Source organism: Salmo salar, unplaced genomic scaffold, assembly GCF_905237065.1.
Source record: "Salmo salar unplaced genomic scaffold, Ssal_v3.1, whole genome shotgun sequence".
NCBI lineage: Eukaryota > Metazoa > Chordata > Actinopteri > Salmoniformes > Salmonidae > Salmo > Salmo salar.
Window position 1 is genome coordinate 243 of NW_025547187.1, and position 12,258 is coordinate 12,500.

General features: G+C 45.3%; 1 pseudogene; it reads right to left on the reverse strand.

Annotated features, from left to right (window-relative positions):
* Positions 1-291: 291 nt before the first annotated feature.
* Positions 292-12,258, reverse strand: part of LOC123731742 (phosphatidylinositol 3,4,5-trisphosphate 5-phosphatase 2A-like) — a 17,545-nt pseudogene continuing 5,578 nt past the window's right edge.

A 12,258-nucleotide genomic window follows, 5' to 3' on the forward strand; every position in this document is an offset into this window, starting at 1 on the left:
AGACTGAGACCTCTCCCCATCTTTATAACCATTTCATCTATATGTTTCGGAATCCATGAAAGTTTACAATCTAATGCCTTAACACTAAGTAATTTAGTCTCCTCAACTTGTTCAACAGCCACACCATTCATCACCAGATTCAGCCGAGGTCTACAACTTAGCGAATGATTTGTACCAAATACAATGCTCTTAGTTTCAGAGATGTTCAGGACCAGTTTATTACTGGCCACCCATTCTAAAACAGACTGCCAACTCTTTGTTGTACAGAGTTGTTGAAGATGCAGGACTCACCATAGAGTTGAGCAGACAATGTGAGTCTCAGGGTAAGACTTCCATAGGATCCTGTCACACCAAGACGGGGACGTTGGTCCTCATCTGAAAGAGAGAAAGAGAAGATGAGCGTGAACAGAGATCTCTCCATCTGAGCCTGTGTGTATGCGTTCGCATGCACGTGTGTGTGTGAAAAGACAACTTGAACTTGTTAAATGCTATTTCAGCCTTAAAAGGGTCAATCAGCAGTTGTTAAATCCATTTCTTTTCACAACGTATCGATATGTAACCATTGATTGTTGAAGAATATAACTTGTAAAAACTGCCTCAGGAGCTCAGTTCAACTGTCAACACTCCATCAGAACCCAAAATATAGGCTTGTTTTACTCCAGCGATTGTTCAAGTAAATGTAAACATAACCTATTTTGAGGCGATATAGTGTAAAAACTATAATTTTGATATCATGGACTGTCGGTCCTTGCATCCTCAGCTCTGTCTATGAATTTGAGAGTTTCTCCAGCCTCAGCCTTTTACTGAAACAGGGGCAGGGATACGCTTTGTACTGTTTCTACTGCTGATTACCACTTTTACGAGTTAGGTGTTTACTCCCCACAAAGTCTAGAGAATTCACGAGAATAAAGCTCTGTGTGGAGTGTGTGTGTGGGTGGGTGAGTGAGTACCCCTGTGGCCTTCTGCTTCTGCCACACGTATGTGTCCCTAGACCCGCGTTCATTAACGGTAGGTGGGTGGGTAGGATATCTCCTCCTCCGCTGTACCAGAGGATACACAAACACACATTACAACAAACCACTTTCAAGCTAAAGTATTTCACAGAGTACAGCAGAGGGCATAGAGAATGAGGGGAAGGAGTGTGTGTGTGTGTGTGTGACTGACCAAAGCGCAGGAACACCTTGTTCTTCTCTCTCTCCAGGTTGAGCTGGTCCCACCTTCAGCAGAGGATCAAACTCTTTCCTATTGATGTGGTTCAGGATCTCCTGAGAGAGACAGAGAGAGACAGAGGCGAGAGATGAGAGACGAGAGACAGAGAGCGTAGAGACAGAGAGAGCGAGAGACAGAGAGGAGCGAGAGACAAGAGAGCGAGAGACAGAGAGAGCGAGAGTGAGAGAGAGCGAGAGTGTGTGTGTGTGTGTGTGTGTGTGTGTTTCGTGTGTGTGTGTGTGTGTGTGTGTGTGTATTAGGGTACCTGTATGTCCATGTCCAGCCTGTAATTAAGGTCTCCAAGCCAGAAGAGGTGTGTGGAAGCGGAGATGTCATAAGGAGCTCAGCTGTTTATCTCCTAAAGAGGAGCAGCCGCAGGATATCCAGGTAGTTCTGGTTCCTCCTGCAGGGGTCAAGGGTCAGGGGAAGGGGTTGAGAGAGGGACGAGTGGTGAAGAGCACCCCTGTTTAGTACACTACGTATGACCTCACGTGAGTTTGGTGCTAATATGGAGTCCGGTCAAACTTCACATGATGATACACACTGTATAGTTTTACATTTGAGTGCAGAAGAGGAGTGTGTGCGTACCTGCCCGATCTTCTCGTTGCCTGATGTCAGGTGACAGTTCACAAAGCAAGGAAGTTCCATTAAACATGAAAGACACGCCCACTGCTTGCCCTTTGTTACCTAGCAACAAGAAACGACAAACATACAGCATGAATATAATGAATTGTTTGTTAGTGTGAGCGTGAGAGGAGAGAGAGAGAGAGTCTTACCCAGCGACATTGGCAATGCCCGTTTTAACACTGGACACTCCCACATGACTGATGCGGTTTTCATGTTCTGGTTTCACCAGCACCGCTTATCTTAATGTTCCACAGAGTCTGGACCGCGATCTGGAACCCAGGAGAGCAGAACAGAGAACATGGAAGTTAACCTCAGGAGTAAGCCCAACCATTCTACCATGCGCTTCTCAGATCAGGCTCCTTATTCCCCAACGGGACCATCCCTACTGCCAACTTATCCCCAAACGGGACCATCCCTAACAAACGCCTTATCCCTCAAAGGGACAATCCCCTAACAACGCCTTATTCCCCAACGGACAATCCCTAACGGATCAATAACGCCTTATTCCCCAACGGGACAATCCCCTAACAACGCCTTATTCCCCAACGGGACAATCCCTAACAACGCCTTATTCGCCCAACGGGACAAGCCCTAACAACGCCTTATTCCCACAACGGGACAATCCCTAACAACGCCTTATTCCCTAACGGGACAATCCCTAACAACGCCTTATTCCCCAACGGACAAGCCCCTAACAACGCCTTATTCCCCAACGGGACAAGCCCTAACAACGCCTTATTCCCCAAACGGGACAAGCCCTAACAACGCCTTATTCCCCAACGGGACAAGCCCTAACAACGCCTTATTCCCCAACGGACAAGCCCTAACAACGCCTTATTCCCAACGGGACAATCCCTAACAACACCTTATTCCCCAACGGGACAATCCCCTAACAACACCTTATTCCCCAACGGGACAAGCTCTAACAACACCTTATTCCCCAACGGGACAAGCTCTAACAACACCTTATTCCCCAACGGGAGCCAAGCTCTAACAACACCTTATTCCCCAACGGGACAAGCCCTAACAACACCTTATTCCCCAACGGGACAAGCCCCTAACAACACCTTATTGCCAACGGACAAGCCCTAACAACACCTTATTCCCCAACGGGACAAGCCCTAACAACACCTTATTCCCCCAACGGACAAGCCCTAACAACACCTTATTCCCCAACGGGACAAGCCCTAACAACACCTTATTCCCTAACGGGACAAACCCTAACAACACCTTATTCCCCCAACGGGACAAGCTCCTAACAACACCTTATTCCCCAACAGGACAAGCCTAACTAACACCTTATTCCCCAACGGGATAAGCTCTAACAACACCTTACCCCCAACAGGGACAAGCCCTAACAACGCCTTATTCCCAACGGGACAATCCCTAACAACATTTTATTCTCCAACGGGACAAGCCCTAACAACACCTTATTCCCCAACGGGACAAGCTCTAACAACACCTTATCCCCCCAACGGGACAAGCCTAACAACACCTTTATTCCCCAAACGGGACAATCCCTAACAACACCTTATTCCCCAACCGGGACAAGCCCTAACAACACCTTATTCCCCAACGGGACAAGCCCTAACAACACCTTATTGCCAACGGGACAAGCCCTAACAACACCTTACTTCCCCAACGGACAAGCTCTAAACAACAGAGCCTCATTCCGCCTCTCTCACCCGGTTTGTAATCCCAGCTCATGTGTTCTTTGAGCTGCGGTGCGGAGTGAGTGACCACTCACGGTCACACACAGAGTTCTCCTGCTTCGAACACGTAGAGGTCACGAGGAATAGTGACGGTCATCTCATCAGCGTCTTCCCCAGCCCACGACCCCACAACAGCCAGGAACCCACCGCCGGGAGGGCACAGAACCTACACACACGGAAAATTGGAGTATAGGTCTAAGGTTAAGAAGACTTCTACAACTAATGGAATATTCTCCTCATTTTAGGAGGTTTGACGGTTATTTGTAGCATGTAGAGTGAGAGAGTGTGAGAGAGTGAGAGTGTGTGAGAGCGTGTGAGAGCGTGTGAGAGCGTGTGAGAGCGTGTGGAGAGCGTGTGGGAGAGCGTGTAAGGAGAGCGTGTGAGAGCGTGTGAGAGCGTGTAGAAAGGAGAGAGCGTGAGAGAGTGTGAGCGCTCACCCATGTTCCAGGTCCCTATAAAGATGGAGATCATGTCTGGATTCGTCCTGGTTGGAATGTTTGTTCTTCATCAGCTGCAGCAGCTGACAAAATGCCTCCGCTTCTGACAACACTGCGCACAGTGTACAGTTAGTATGTTATAAAATGGAGGATGTGGTGGATCTGTATATTCTTAGGTTTGATATTGGCCAATTCCACGGTAACTGAGTGATGTTGAAACCCATTTACATGAAGAACGGTGAAGATGCAAAGTTTGGTAACAGTTAATGAGAGCCAACGGCACCAACCGCACGACACCAACCGTCCACGGCACCAACCGCCACGGCACCAACGGCACCAACCGCCCACGACACCATAACGGCACCAACCGCCACGGCACCAACCGCCACGGCACCAACGCCACGGCACAACGGCACCAACCGCTACGACCCCAACCGCCACGGCACCAACCGCCACGACACCAACGCCACGCACCAACCGCCACGACACCAACACGCCAACGACACCAACCGCCACGCACCAACGGCACCAACCGCGACGGCACCAACCGCTACGACACCAACCGGCATTCACGACACCAACCCCACGACACCAACCGCCACGACACCAACCGCCACGAGACCAAGCACCAACCGGCCACGACACCGAACGGCACCAACCGGCCACGATACACCGAACGGCACCAACCGCCCACGACACCAACGGCACCAACCTCAGCCACGACACCAACCGTCCACGGCACAACCGGCCCACGACACCAACCGTCACGGCACCAACCGCCACGGCACTAACCGCCACGACACCAACCGCACGACAACAACAGCACCAACGGCCACGGCACCAACCGTCGCCGCACCAACCGACCACGAAAAGCACCAACCGGCCACGACACCAACCGCTACGACACCAACAGCACCAACCGCCACGACACCAACAGCACCAACAGCACCAACCGCAATAGCACCAACCGCCACGGCACCAACGGATCACGACACTAACGGCACGAACCGCCACGACACCAACCGTCCACGACACCAACAGCCTACCAACCGGCCACGACACCAACGGAACCAAGCCACGGCACAAACCGCAATAAGCCACGGCACCAAAGCCACGGCACCAACCGCCACGGCACCCACGAAACGCACCAACCGCTACGGCACCCAACGGCACCAACCGCCACGACACCAACTGCCACGACACAACCGCCACGACACCAACGGCCACGACAAAAAATACCAACCGCCACGACACCAACGAACGCCACACACCAACCGCCACGACACCAAGGCACCAACCGTACGACACCAACGAAAAAAAGAAAAGACAACGACGATAAAATAACCAGATAACCAACTGGCCACTGACACCAACCATACACTGACACCAACCCCATTTCGACACAAAAAAAAACACAACAAAGCACAACCGCACATTGAACAATCACGACATATCAACAGACGAACGCATTTATATCAAGAAATTCAACCGACTGACACCAACAGCACCAACCGTCAAAGTTAAACAAATATTTACTAGAATATAGTGATATACTCCTTGAGAGGTTTTGTGGGGGTGTGTGCGTGTGTGTGTGTAACTTAGCACTGGCGAAGATGAAGTCTTTCCTCTGGCTTTCCTTGTCCTTAATGCCCAGCTTGTCTCTGAATATCAGCTTGAGACTCTGATCAGCTGACGATTGAGGGAGAGAAAACATGGAGAGGAACAAGAGGGGAGGTGTGTGTGAGGGCACCTTATGTATATATATATATATATAACTCTGGGTGTGTGAAGGGTCCAGTCCTCCTGGCTGGGTCTTAGCATCTTCATCACCACTAGCTTCCCTCCCTCCACGCTCCACAGACAGACTGTGCTTTGACTCTTCCCTATTTTAGTCTAAGGTTGTAGGTAACATTAACTTCACCTGGAGGGGACAGACGAGGGTTGAGACAGACAGATACACACACGGAGATTGATTTGATCGACTTTACAGACAGACGGGAAAAATCAAATGCAATAATAAACTATAGCCTAAGAGATGTCAGGAATCACAGGGGAGAGCTGCAGCATTCAGGTATGGGAGAACAGGTGGAGTCAGCACCAGGGGAGCTGGGCAACCAGGGGAGTCAGCAACCTGAAGGGGGAGTCAAAAAGCACCAGGGGAGGCACCCCAGGGGACAAGGGGAGTCAGCACCAGGTGGGGAGTCAGTTGGTTGGACAGTCGGGTTCACAAGTTACTAAACATATGTTGGCAATAGCATTATGTAATAATCTCATCTGGGTTCTTGTGTGAAATGTATGCAATCGAAAAATAAAAATGTAAGTAACAAATATTACAGAGCTCAGTGCAGTTACAGTATAGCTCTTCTGGAAACCCCCCCCATGTGCATCTTACTCATCTCACCAACACACTTCTTCCCCAAAACAGGTATAGTGGAAGAGGAAAACACACACACACCAGACACACAAATAGACCAAAACAAAACACTGAAGTAGAGGGAAATAATAGAGTAGCGTAGAAACACACAGGGGAGTGTAGGAGATCGATAGTATCATTGCTCAGTCTAGTGTAGAAGAAGAGACAGACATGTTATGGGCCGGATAAGAAATAAGCTCTTCTCATCCATTTATATGGCGATGATACAGTGTTAAACACTCTGGAATAAAGCTTAGAGACCAACAAGCTTTTAACCGTTTGAACACCTCCGAAATAGTAGTAGTGATTTGATAAGAAGAATGCCAAGATATATTTTTGAGGGTGGAGATAATGTAATTTTTACGTTAGTACAAAGCAAAGCTGCAGGAAAGTAAATTAGATTGGTTTAGAATTTCCTTCCAAACCTAACCGATTCAGATGATCATCCTACCCATGCTAGATTACAGTGAGATATAACTTATAGATCGGCAGGTAAGGGTACTCTCGAGCAGCTAGAGTGTTCTTTACCATTCGGCCATCAGATTTACCACCAACGCTCCTTATAGGACACACATCACTGCACTCTATACTCTTCTGTAAACTTGGTCATCTCTGTAAACCCGTCGCAAGACCCACTGGTTGATGCTTATTTATAAAACCCTCTTAGGCCTCACTCCCCCTATCTGAGATATCTACTGCAGCCCTCATCCTCCACACAACACCGTTCACTCCCCCTATCTGAGATATCTACTGCAGCCCTCATCCTCCACATACAACACCCGTTCACTCCCCTATCTGAGATATACTGCAGCCTCATCCTCCACAGTACAACACACCCGTTCTGCCAGTCACATTCCTGTTAAAGGTCCCTAAGCACACATCCCTGGGTCGACCTCTTTTCAGTTCGCTGCAGCTAAGATTGGAACAAGCTGCAACAAACACCAAACTGGACAGTTTTATCTCAATATCTTCATTCAAAGACTGAAATCATGGACACTCTTACGAAACAGTTATGGCTGCTTCGTGTGATGTATTGTTGTTCTACCCCGTCTTGCTCTTTGTGCTGTTGTCTGTGCCCAGTAATGTTTGTACCCATGTTTGTGCTGCTGCCACCATGTTGTGCTGCTGCCATGCTGATGTCGTCTTACGGTAGGTCTCTTTATGTAGTGTTGTCCCCGGTCTCTTTATGTGGTGTTGTCGTCTTACAGTAGGTCTCTTTATGTAGTGTTGTCGTCTTACAGTAGGTCTCTTTATGTAGTGTTGTCGTTGCCTTTACAGTAGGTCTTTATGTAGTGTTGTCGTTCTTACAGTAGGTCTCTTTATGTAGTGTTGTAGTCTTACAGTAGGTCTCTTTATGTAAGTGTTGTTGTCTTACAGTAGGTCTCTTTATGTAGTGTGTTGTCTTGTTGTGGGTCTCTTTATGTAGTGTTGTTTCTTGCAGTAGGTCTCTTTATGTAGTGTTGTCGTCTTGCAGTAAGGTCTCTTTATGTAGTGTCGCGTCTTACAGTAGGTCTCTTTATGTAGTGTCGTCTTACAGTAGGTCTCTTTATGTAGCTGTCGTCTTACAGTAGGTCTCTTTATGTAGTCGGTCTTAGTCTTACAGTAGGTCTCTTTATGTAGGTGTCGTCGTCTTACAGTAGGTCTCTTTATGTAGTGTCGTCGTCTTACAGTAGGTCCTCTTTATGTAGTGTCGTCGTCTTCACAGTAGGTCTCTTTATGTAGTGTCGTTAGTCTTACAGTAGGTCTCTTTATGTAGTGTCGCTAGTCTTACAGTAGGTCTCTTTATGTAGTGTGGTCGTCTTACAGTAGGTCTCTTTATGTAGTGTCGTCGTCTTACAGTAGGTCTCTTTATGTAGTGTCGTCGTCTTACAGTAGGTCTCTTTATGTAGTGTCGTCGTCTTACAGTAGGTCTCTTTATGTAGTGTAGATGCGTCTTACAGTAGGTCTCTTTATGTAGTGTCGTCGTCTTACAGTAGGTCTCTTTATGTAGTGTGTTTGTCTTACAGTAGGTCTCTTTATGTAGTGTCGTCGTCTTACAGTAGGTCTCTTTATGTAGTGTCGTCGTCTTACAGTAGGTCTCTTTATGTAGTGTGTCAGTCTTACAGTAGGTCTCTTTATGTAGTGTCGTGTCTTACAGTAGGTCTCTTTATGTAGTGGTGTCTTACAGTAGGTCTCTTTATGTGGAGTGTAGGGTGTCTTACAGTAGGTCTCTTTATGTAGTGTGCGTTCGTCTTACGTAGGTCTCTTTATGTAGTGTCGTCGTCTTACAGTAGGTCTCTTTATGTAGTGTCGTGCCGTCTTACAGTAGGTCTCTTTATGTAGTGTCGTTGTCTTACAGTAGGTCTCTTTATGTAGTGTCGTAGTCTTACAGTAGGTCTCTTTATGTAGTCGTCGTCGTCTTACAGTAGGTCTCTTTATGTAGTGGTCGTCTTACAGTAGGTCTCTTTATGTAGTGTCGTAAGTCTTACAGTAGGTCTCTTTATGTAGTGTCGTGAGTCTTACAGTAGGTCTCTTTATGTAGTGTCGTTAGTCTTACAGTAGGTCTCTTTATGTAGTGTCGTAGTCTTACAGTAGGTCTCTTTATGTAGTGTCGTCGTCTTAAGTAGGTCTCTTTATGTAGTGTCTGCGTCTTACAGTAGGTCTCTTTATGTAGTGTCGTAGTCTTACAGTAGGTCTCTTTATGTAGTGTCGTCGTCTTACAGTAGGTCTCTTTATGTAGTGTCGTTAGTCTTACAGTAGGTCTCTTTATGTAGTGTCGTAGTCTTACAGTAGGTCTCTTTAGTGTGTACCTACAGTAGGTCTTTATGTAGTACGTCTTACAGTAGGTCTCTTTATGTAGTGTCGTCGTCTTACAGTAGGTCTCTTTATGTAGTGTGTCGTCTTACAGTAGGTCTCTTTATGTAGTGTCGATCGTCTTACAGTAGGTCTCTTTATGTAGTGTGGCGTCGTCTTACAGTAGGTCTCTTTATGTAGTGTCGTCGTCTTACAGTAGGTCTCTTTTATGTAGTGTCGTAGTCTTACAGTAGGTCTCTTTATGTAGTGTCGTTGTCTTACAGTAGGTCTCTTTATGTAGTGTCGTTGTCTTACAGTAGGTCTCTTTATGTAGTGTCGTGTCTTACAGTAGGTCTCTTTATGTAGTGTCGTCGTCTTACAGTAGGTCTCTTTATGTAGTGTGCGTCGTCTTACAGTAGGTCTCTTTAGTGTAGTGTCGTCGTCTTACAGTAGGTCCTCTTTATGTAGTGTTGTCGTCTTACAGTAGGTCTCTTTATGTAGTGTTGTCGTCTTACAGTAGGTCTCTTTATGTAGTGGTCGTCTTACAGTAGGTCTCTTTATGTAGTGTCGTCGTCTTACAGTAGGTCTCTTTATGTAGTGTCGTAGTCTTACAGTAGATCTCTTTATGTAGTGTTGTCTTACAGTAGATCTCTTTATGTAGTGTTGTCTTACAGTAGGTCTCTTTATGTAGTGTTGTTGTCTTACAGTAGGTCTCTTTATGTAGTGTTGTTTGTCTTACAGTAGGGTCTCTTTATGTAGTGTTGTTGTCTTACAGTAGGTCTCTTTATGTAGTGTTGTTGTCTTACAGTAGGTCTCTTTATGTAGTGTTGTTGTCTTACAGTAGGTCTCTTTATGTAGTGTTGTTGTCTTACAGTAGGTCTCTTTATGTAGTGTTGTTGTCTTACAGTAGGTCTCTTTATGTAGTGTCGTCTTACAGTAGGTCTTTATGTAGTGTTGTCTTACAGTAGGTCTCTTTATGTAGTGTTGTCGTCTTACAGTAGGTCTCTTTATGTAGTGTTGTTGTCTTACAGTAGGTCTCTTTATGTAGTGTTGTTGTCTTACAGTAGGTCTCTTTATGTAGTGTCGTCTTACAGTAGGTCTTTATGTAGTGTTGTCTTACAGTAGGTCTCTTTATGTAGTGTTGTCGTCTTACAGTAGGTCTTTATGTAGTGTTGTCGTCTTACAGTAGGTCTCTTTATGTAGTGTTGTCGTCTTACAGTAGGTCTCTTTATGTAGTGTTGTCTTACAGTAGGTCTCTTTATGTAGTGTTGTCTTACAGTAGGTCTCTTTATGTAGTGTTGTCGTCTTACAGTAGGTCTTTATGTAGTGTTGTCGTCTTACAGTAGGTCTCTTTATGTAGTGTTGTCTTCTTACAGTAGGTCTCTTTATGTAGTGTTGTCTTACAGTAGGTCTCTTTATGTAGTGTTGTTGTCTTACAGTAGGTCTTTATGTAGTGTTGTCTTACAGTAGGTCTCTTTATGTAGTGTCGTCGTCTTACAGTAGGTCTCTTTATGTAGTGTTGTTGTCTTACAGTAGGTCTCTTTATGTAGTGTTGTCTTACAGTAGGTCTCTTTATGTAGTGTTGTCTTACAGTAGGTCTCTTTATGTAGTGTTGTCTTACAGTAGGTCTCTTTATGTAGTGTTGTTGTCTTACAGTAGGTCTCTTTATGTAGTGTTGTCGTCTTACAGTACGTCTCTTTATGTAGTGTTGTCGTCTTACAGTACGTCTCTTTATGTAGTGTTGTCTTACAGTAGGTCTCTTTATGTAGTGTTGTTGTCTTACAGTAGGTCTTTATGTAGTGTTGTCTTACAGTAGGTCTCTTTATGTAGTGTCGTCGTCTTACAGTAGGTCTCTTTATGTAGTGTCGTCGTCTTACAGTAGGTCTCTTTATGTAGTGTCGTCGTCTTACAGTAGGTCTCTTTATGTAGTGTTGTCGTCTTACAGTAGGTCTCTTTATGTAGTGTTGTCGTCTTACAGTAGGTCTCTTTATGTAGTGTTGTTGTCTTACAGTAGGTCTCTTTATGTAGTGTTGTTGTCTTACAGTAGGTCTCTTTATGTAGTGTTGTTGTCTTACAGTAGGTCTCTTTATGTAGTGTTGTTGTCTTGCAGTAGGTCTCTTTATGTAGTGTTGTTGTCTTACAGTAGGTCTCTTTATGTAGTGTTGTTGTCTTACAGTAGGTCTCTTTATGTAGTGTTGTTGTCTTACAGTAGGTCTCTTTATGTAGTGTTGTTGTCTTACAGTAGGTCTCTTTATGTAGTGTTGTTGTCTTACAGTAGGTCTCTTTATGTAGTGTTGTTGTCTTACAGTAGGTCTCTATATGTAGTGTTGTTGTCTTACAGTAGGTCTCTATGTAGTGTTGTTGTCTTACAGTAGGTCTCTTTATGTAGTGTTGTTGTCTTACAGTAGGTCTCTTTATGTAGTGTTGTCTTACAGTAGGTCTCTTTATGTAGTGTTGTTGTCTTACAGTAGGTCTCTTTATGTAGTGTTGTCTTACAGTAGGTCTCTTTATGTAGTGTTGTTGTCTTACAGTAGGTCTCTTTATGTAGTGTTGTCTTACAGTAGGTCTCTTTATGTAGTGTTGTTGTCTTACAGTAGGTCTTTATGTAGTGTTGTTGTCTTACAGTAGGTCTCTTTATGTAGTGTTGTTGTCTTACAGTAGGTCTCTTTATGTAGTGTTGTCGTCTTACAGTAGGTCTCTTTATGTAGTGTCGTCGTCTTACAGTAGGTCTCTTTATGTAGTGTTGTCTTACAGTAGGTCTCTTTATGTAGTGTTGTCTTACAGTAGGTCTCTTTATGTAGTGTTGTCTTACAGTAGGTCTCTTTATGTAGTGTTGTTGTCTTACAGTAGGTCTCTTTATGTAGTGTTGTTGTCTTACAGTAGGTCTCTTTATGTAGTGTTGTTGTCTTACAGTAGGTCTCTTTATGTAGTGTTGTTGTCTTACAGTAGGTCTCTTTATGTAGTGTTGTCTTACAGTAGGTCTCTTTATGTAGTGTTGTCTTACAGTAGGTCTCTATGTAGTGTTGTTGTCTTACAGTAGGTCTCTTTATGTAGTGTTGTCTTACAGTAGGTCTTTATGTAGTGTTGT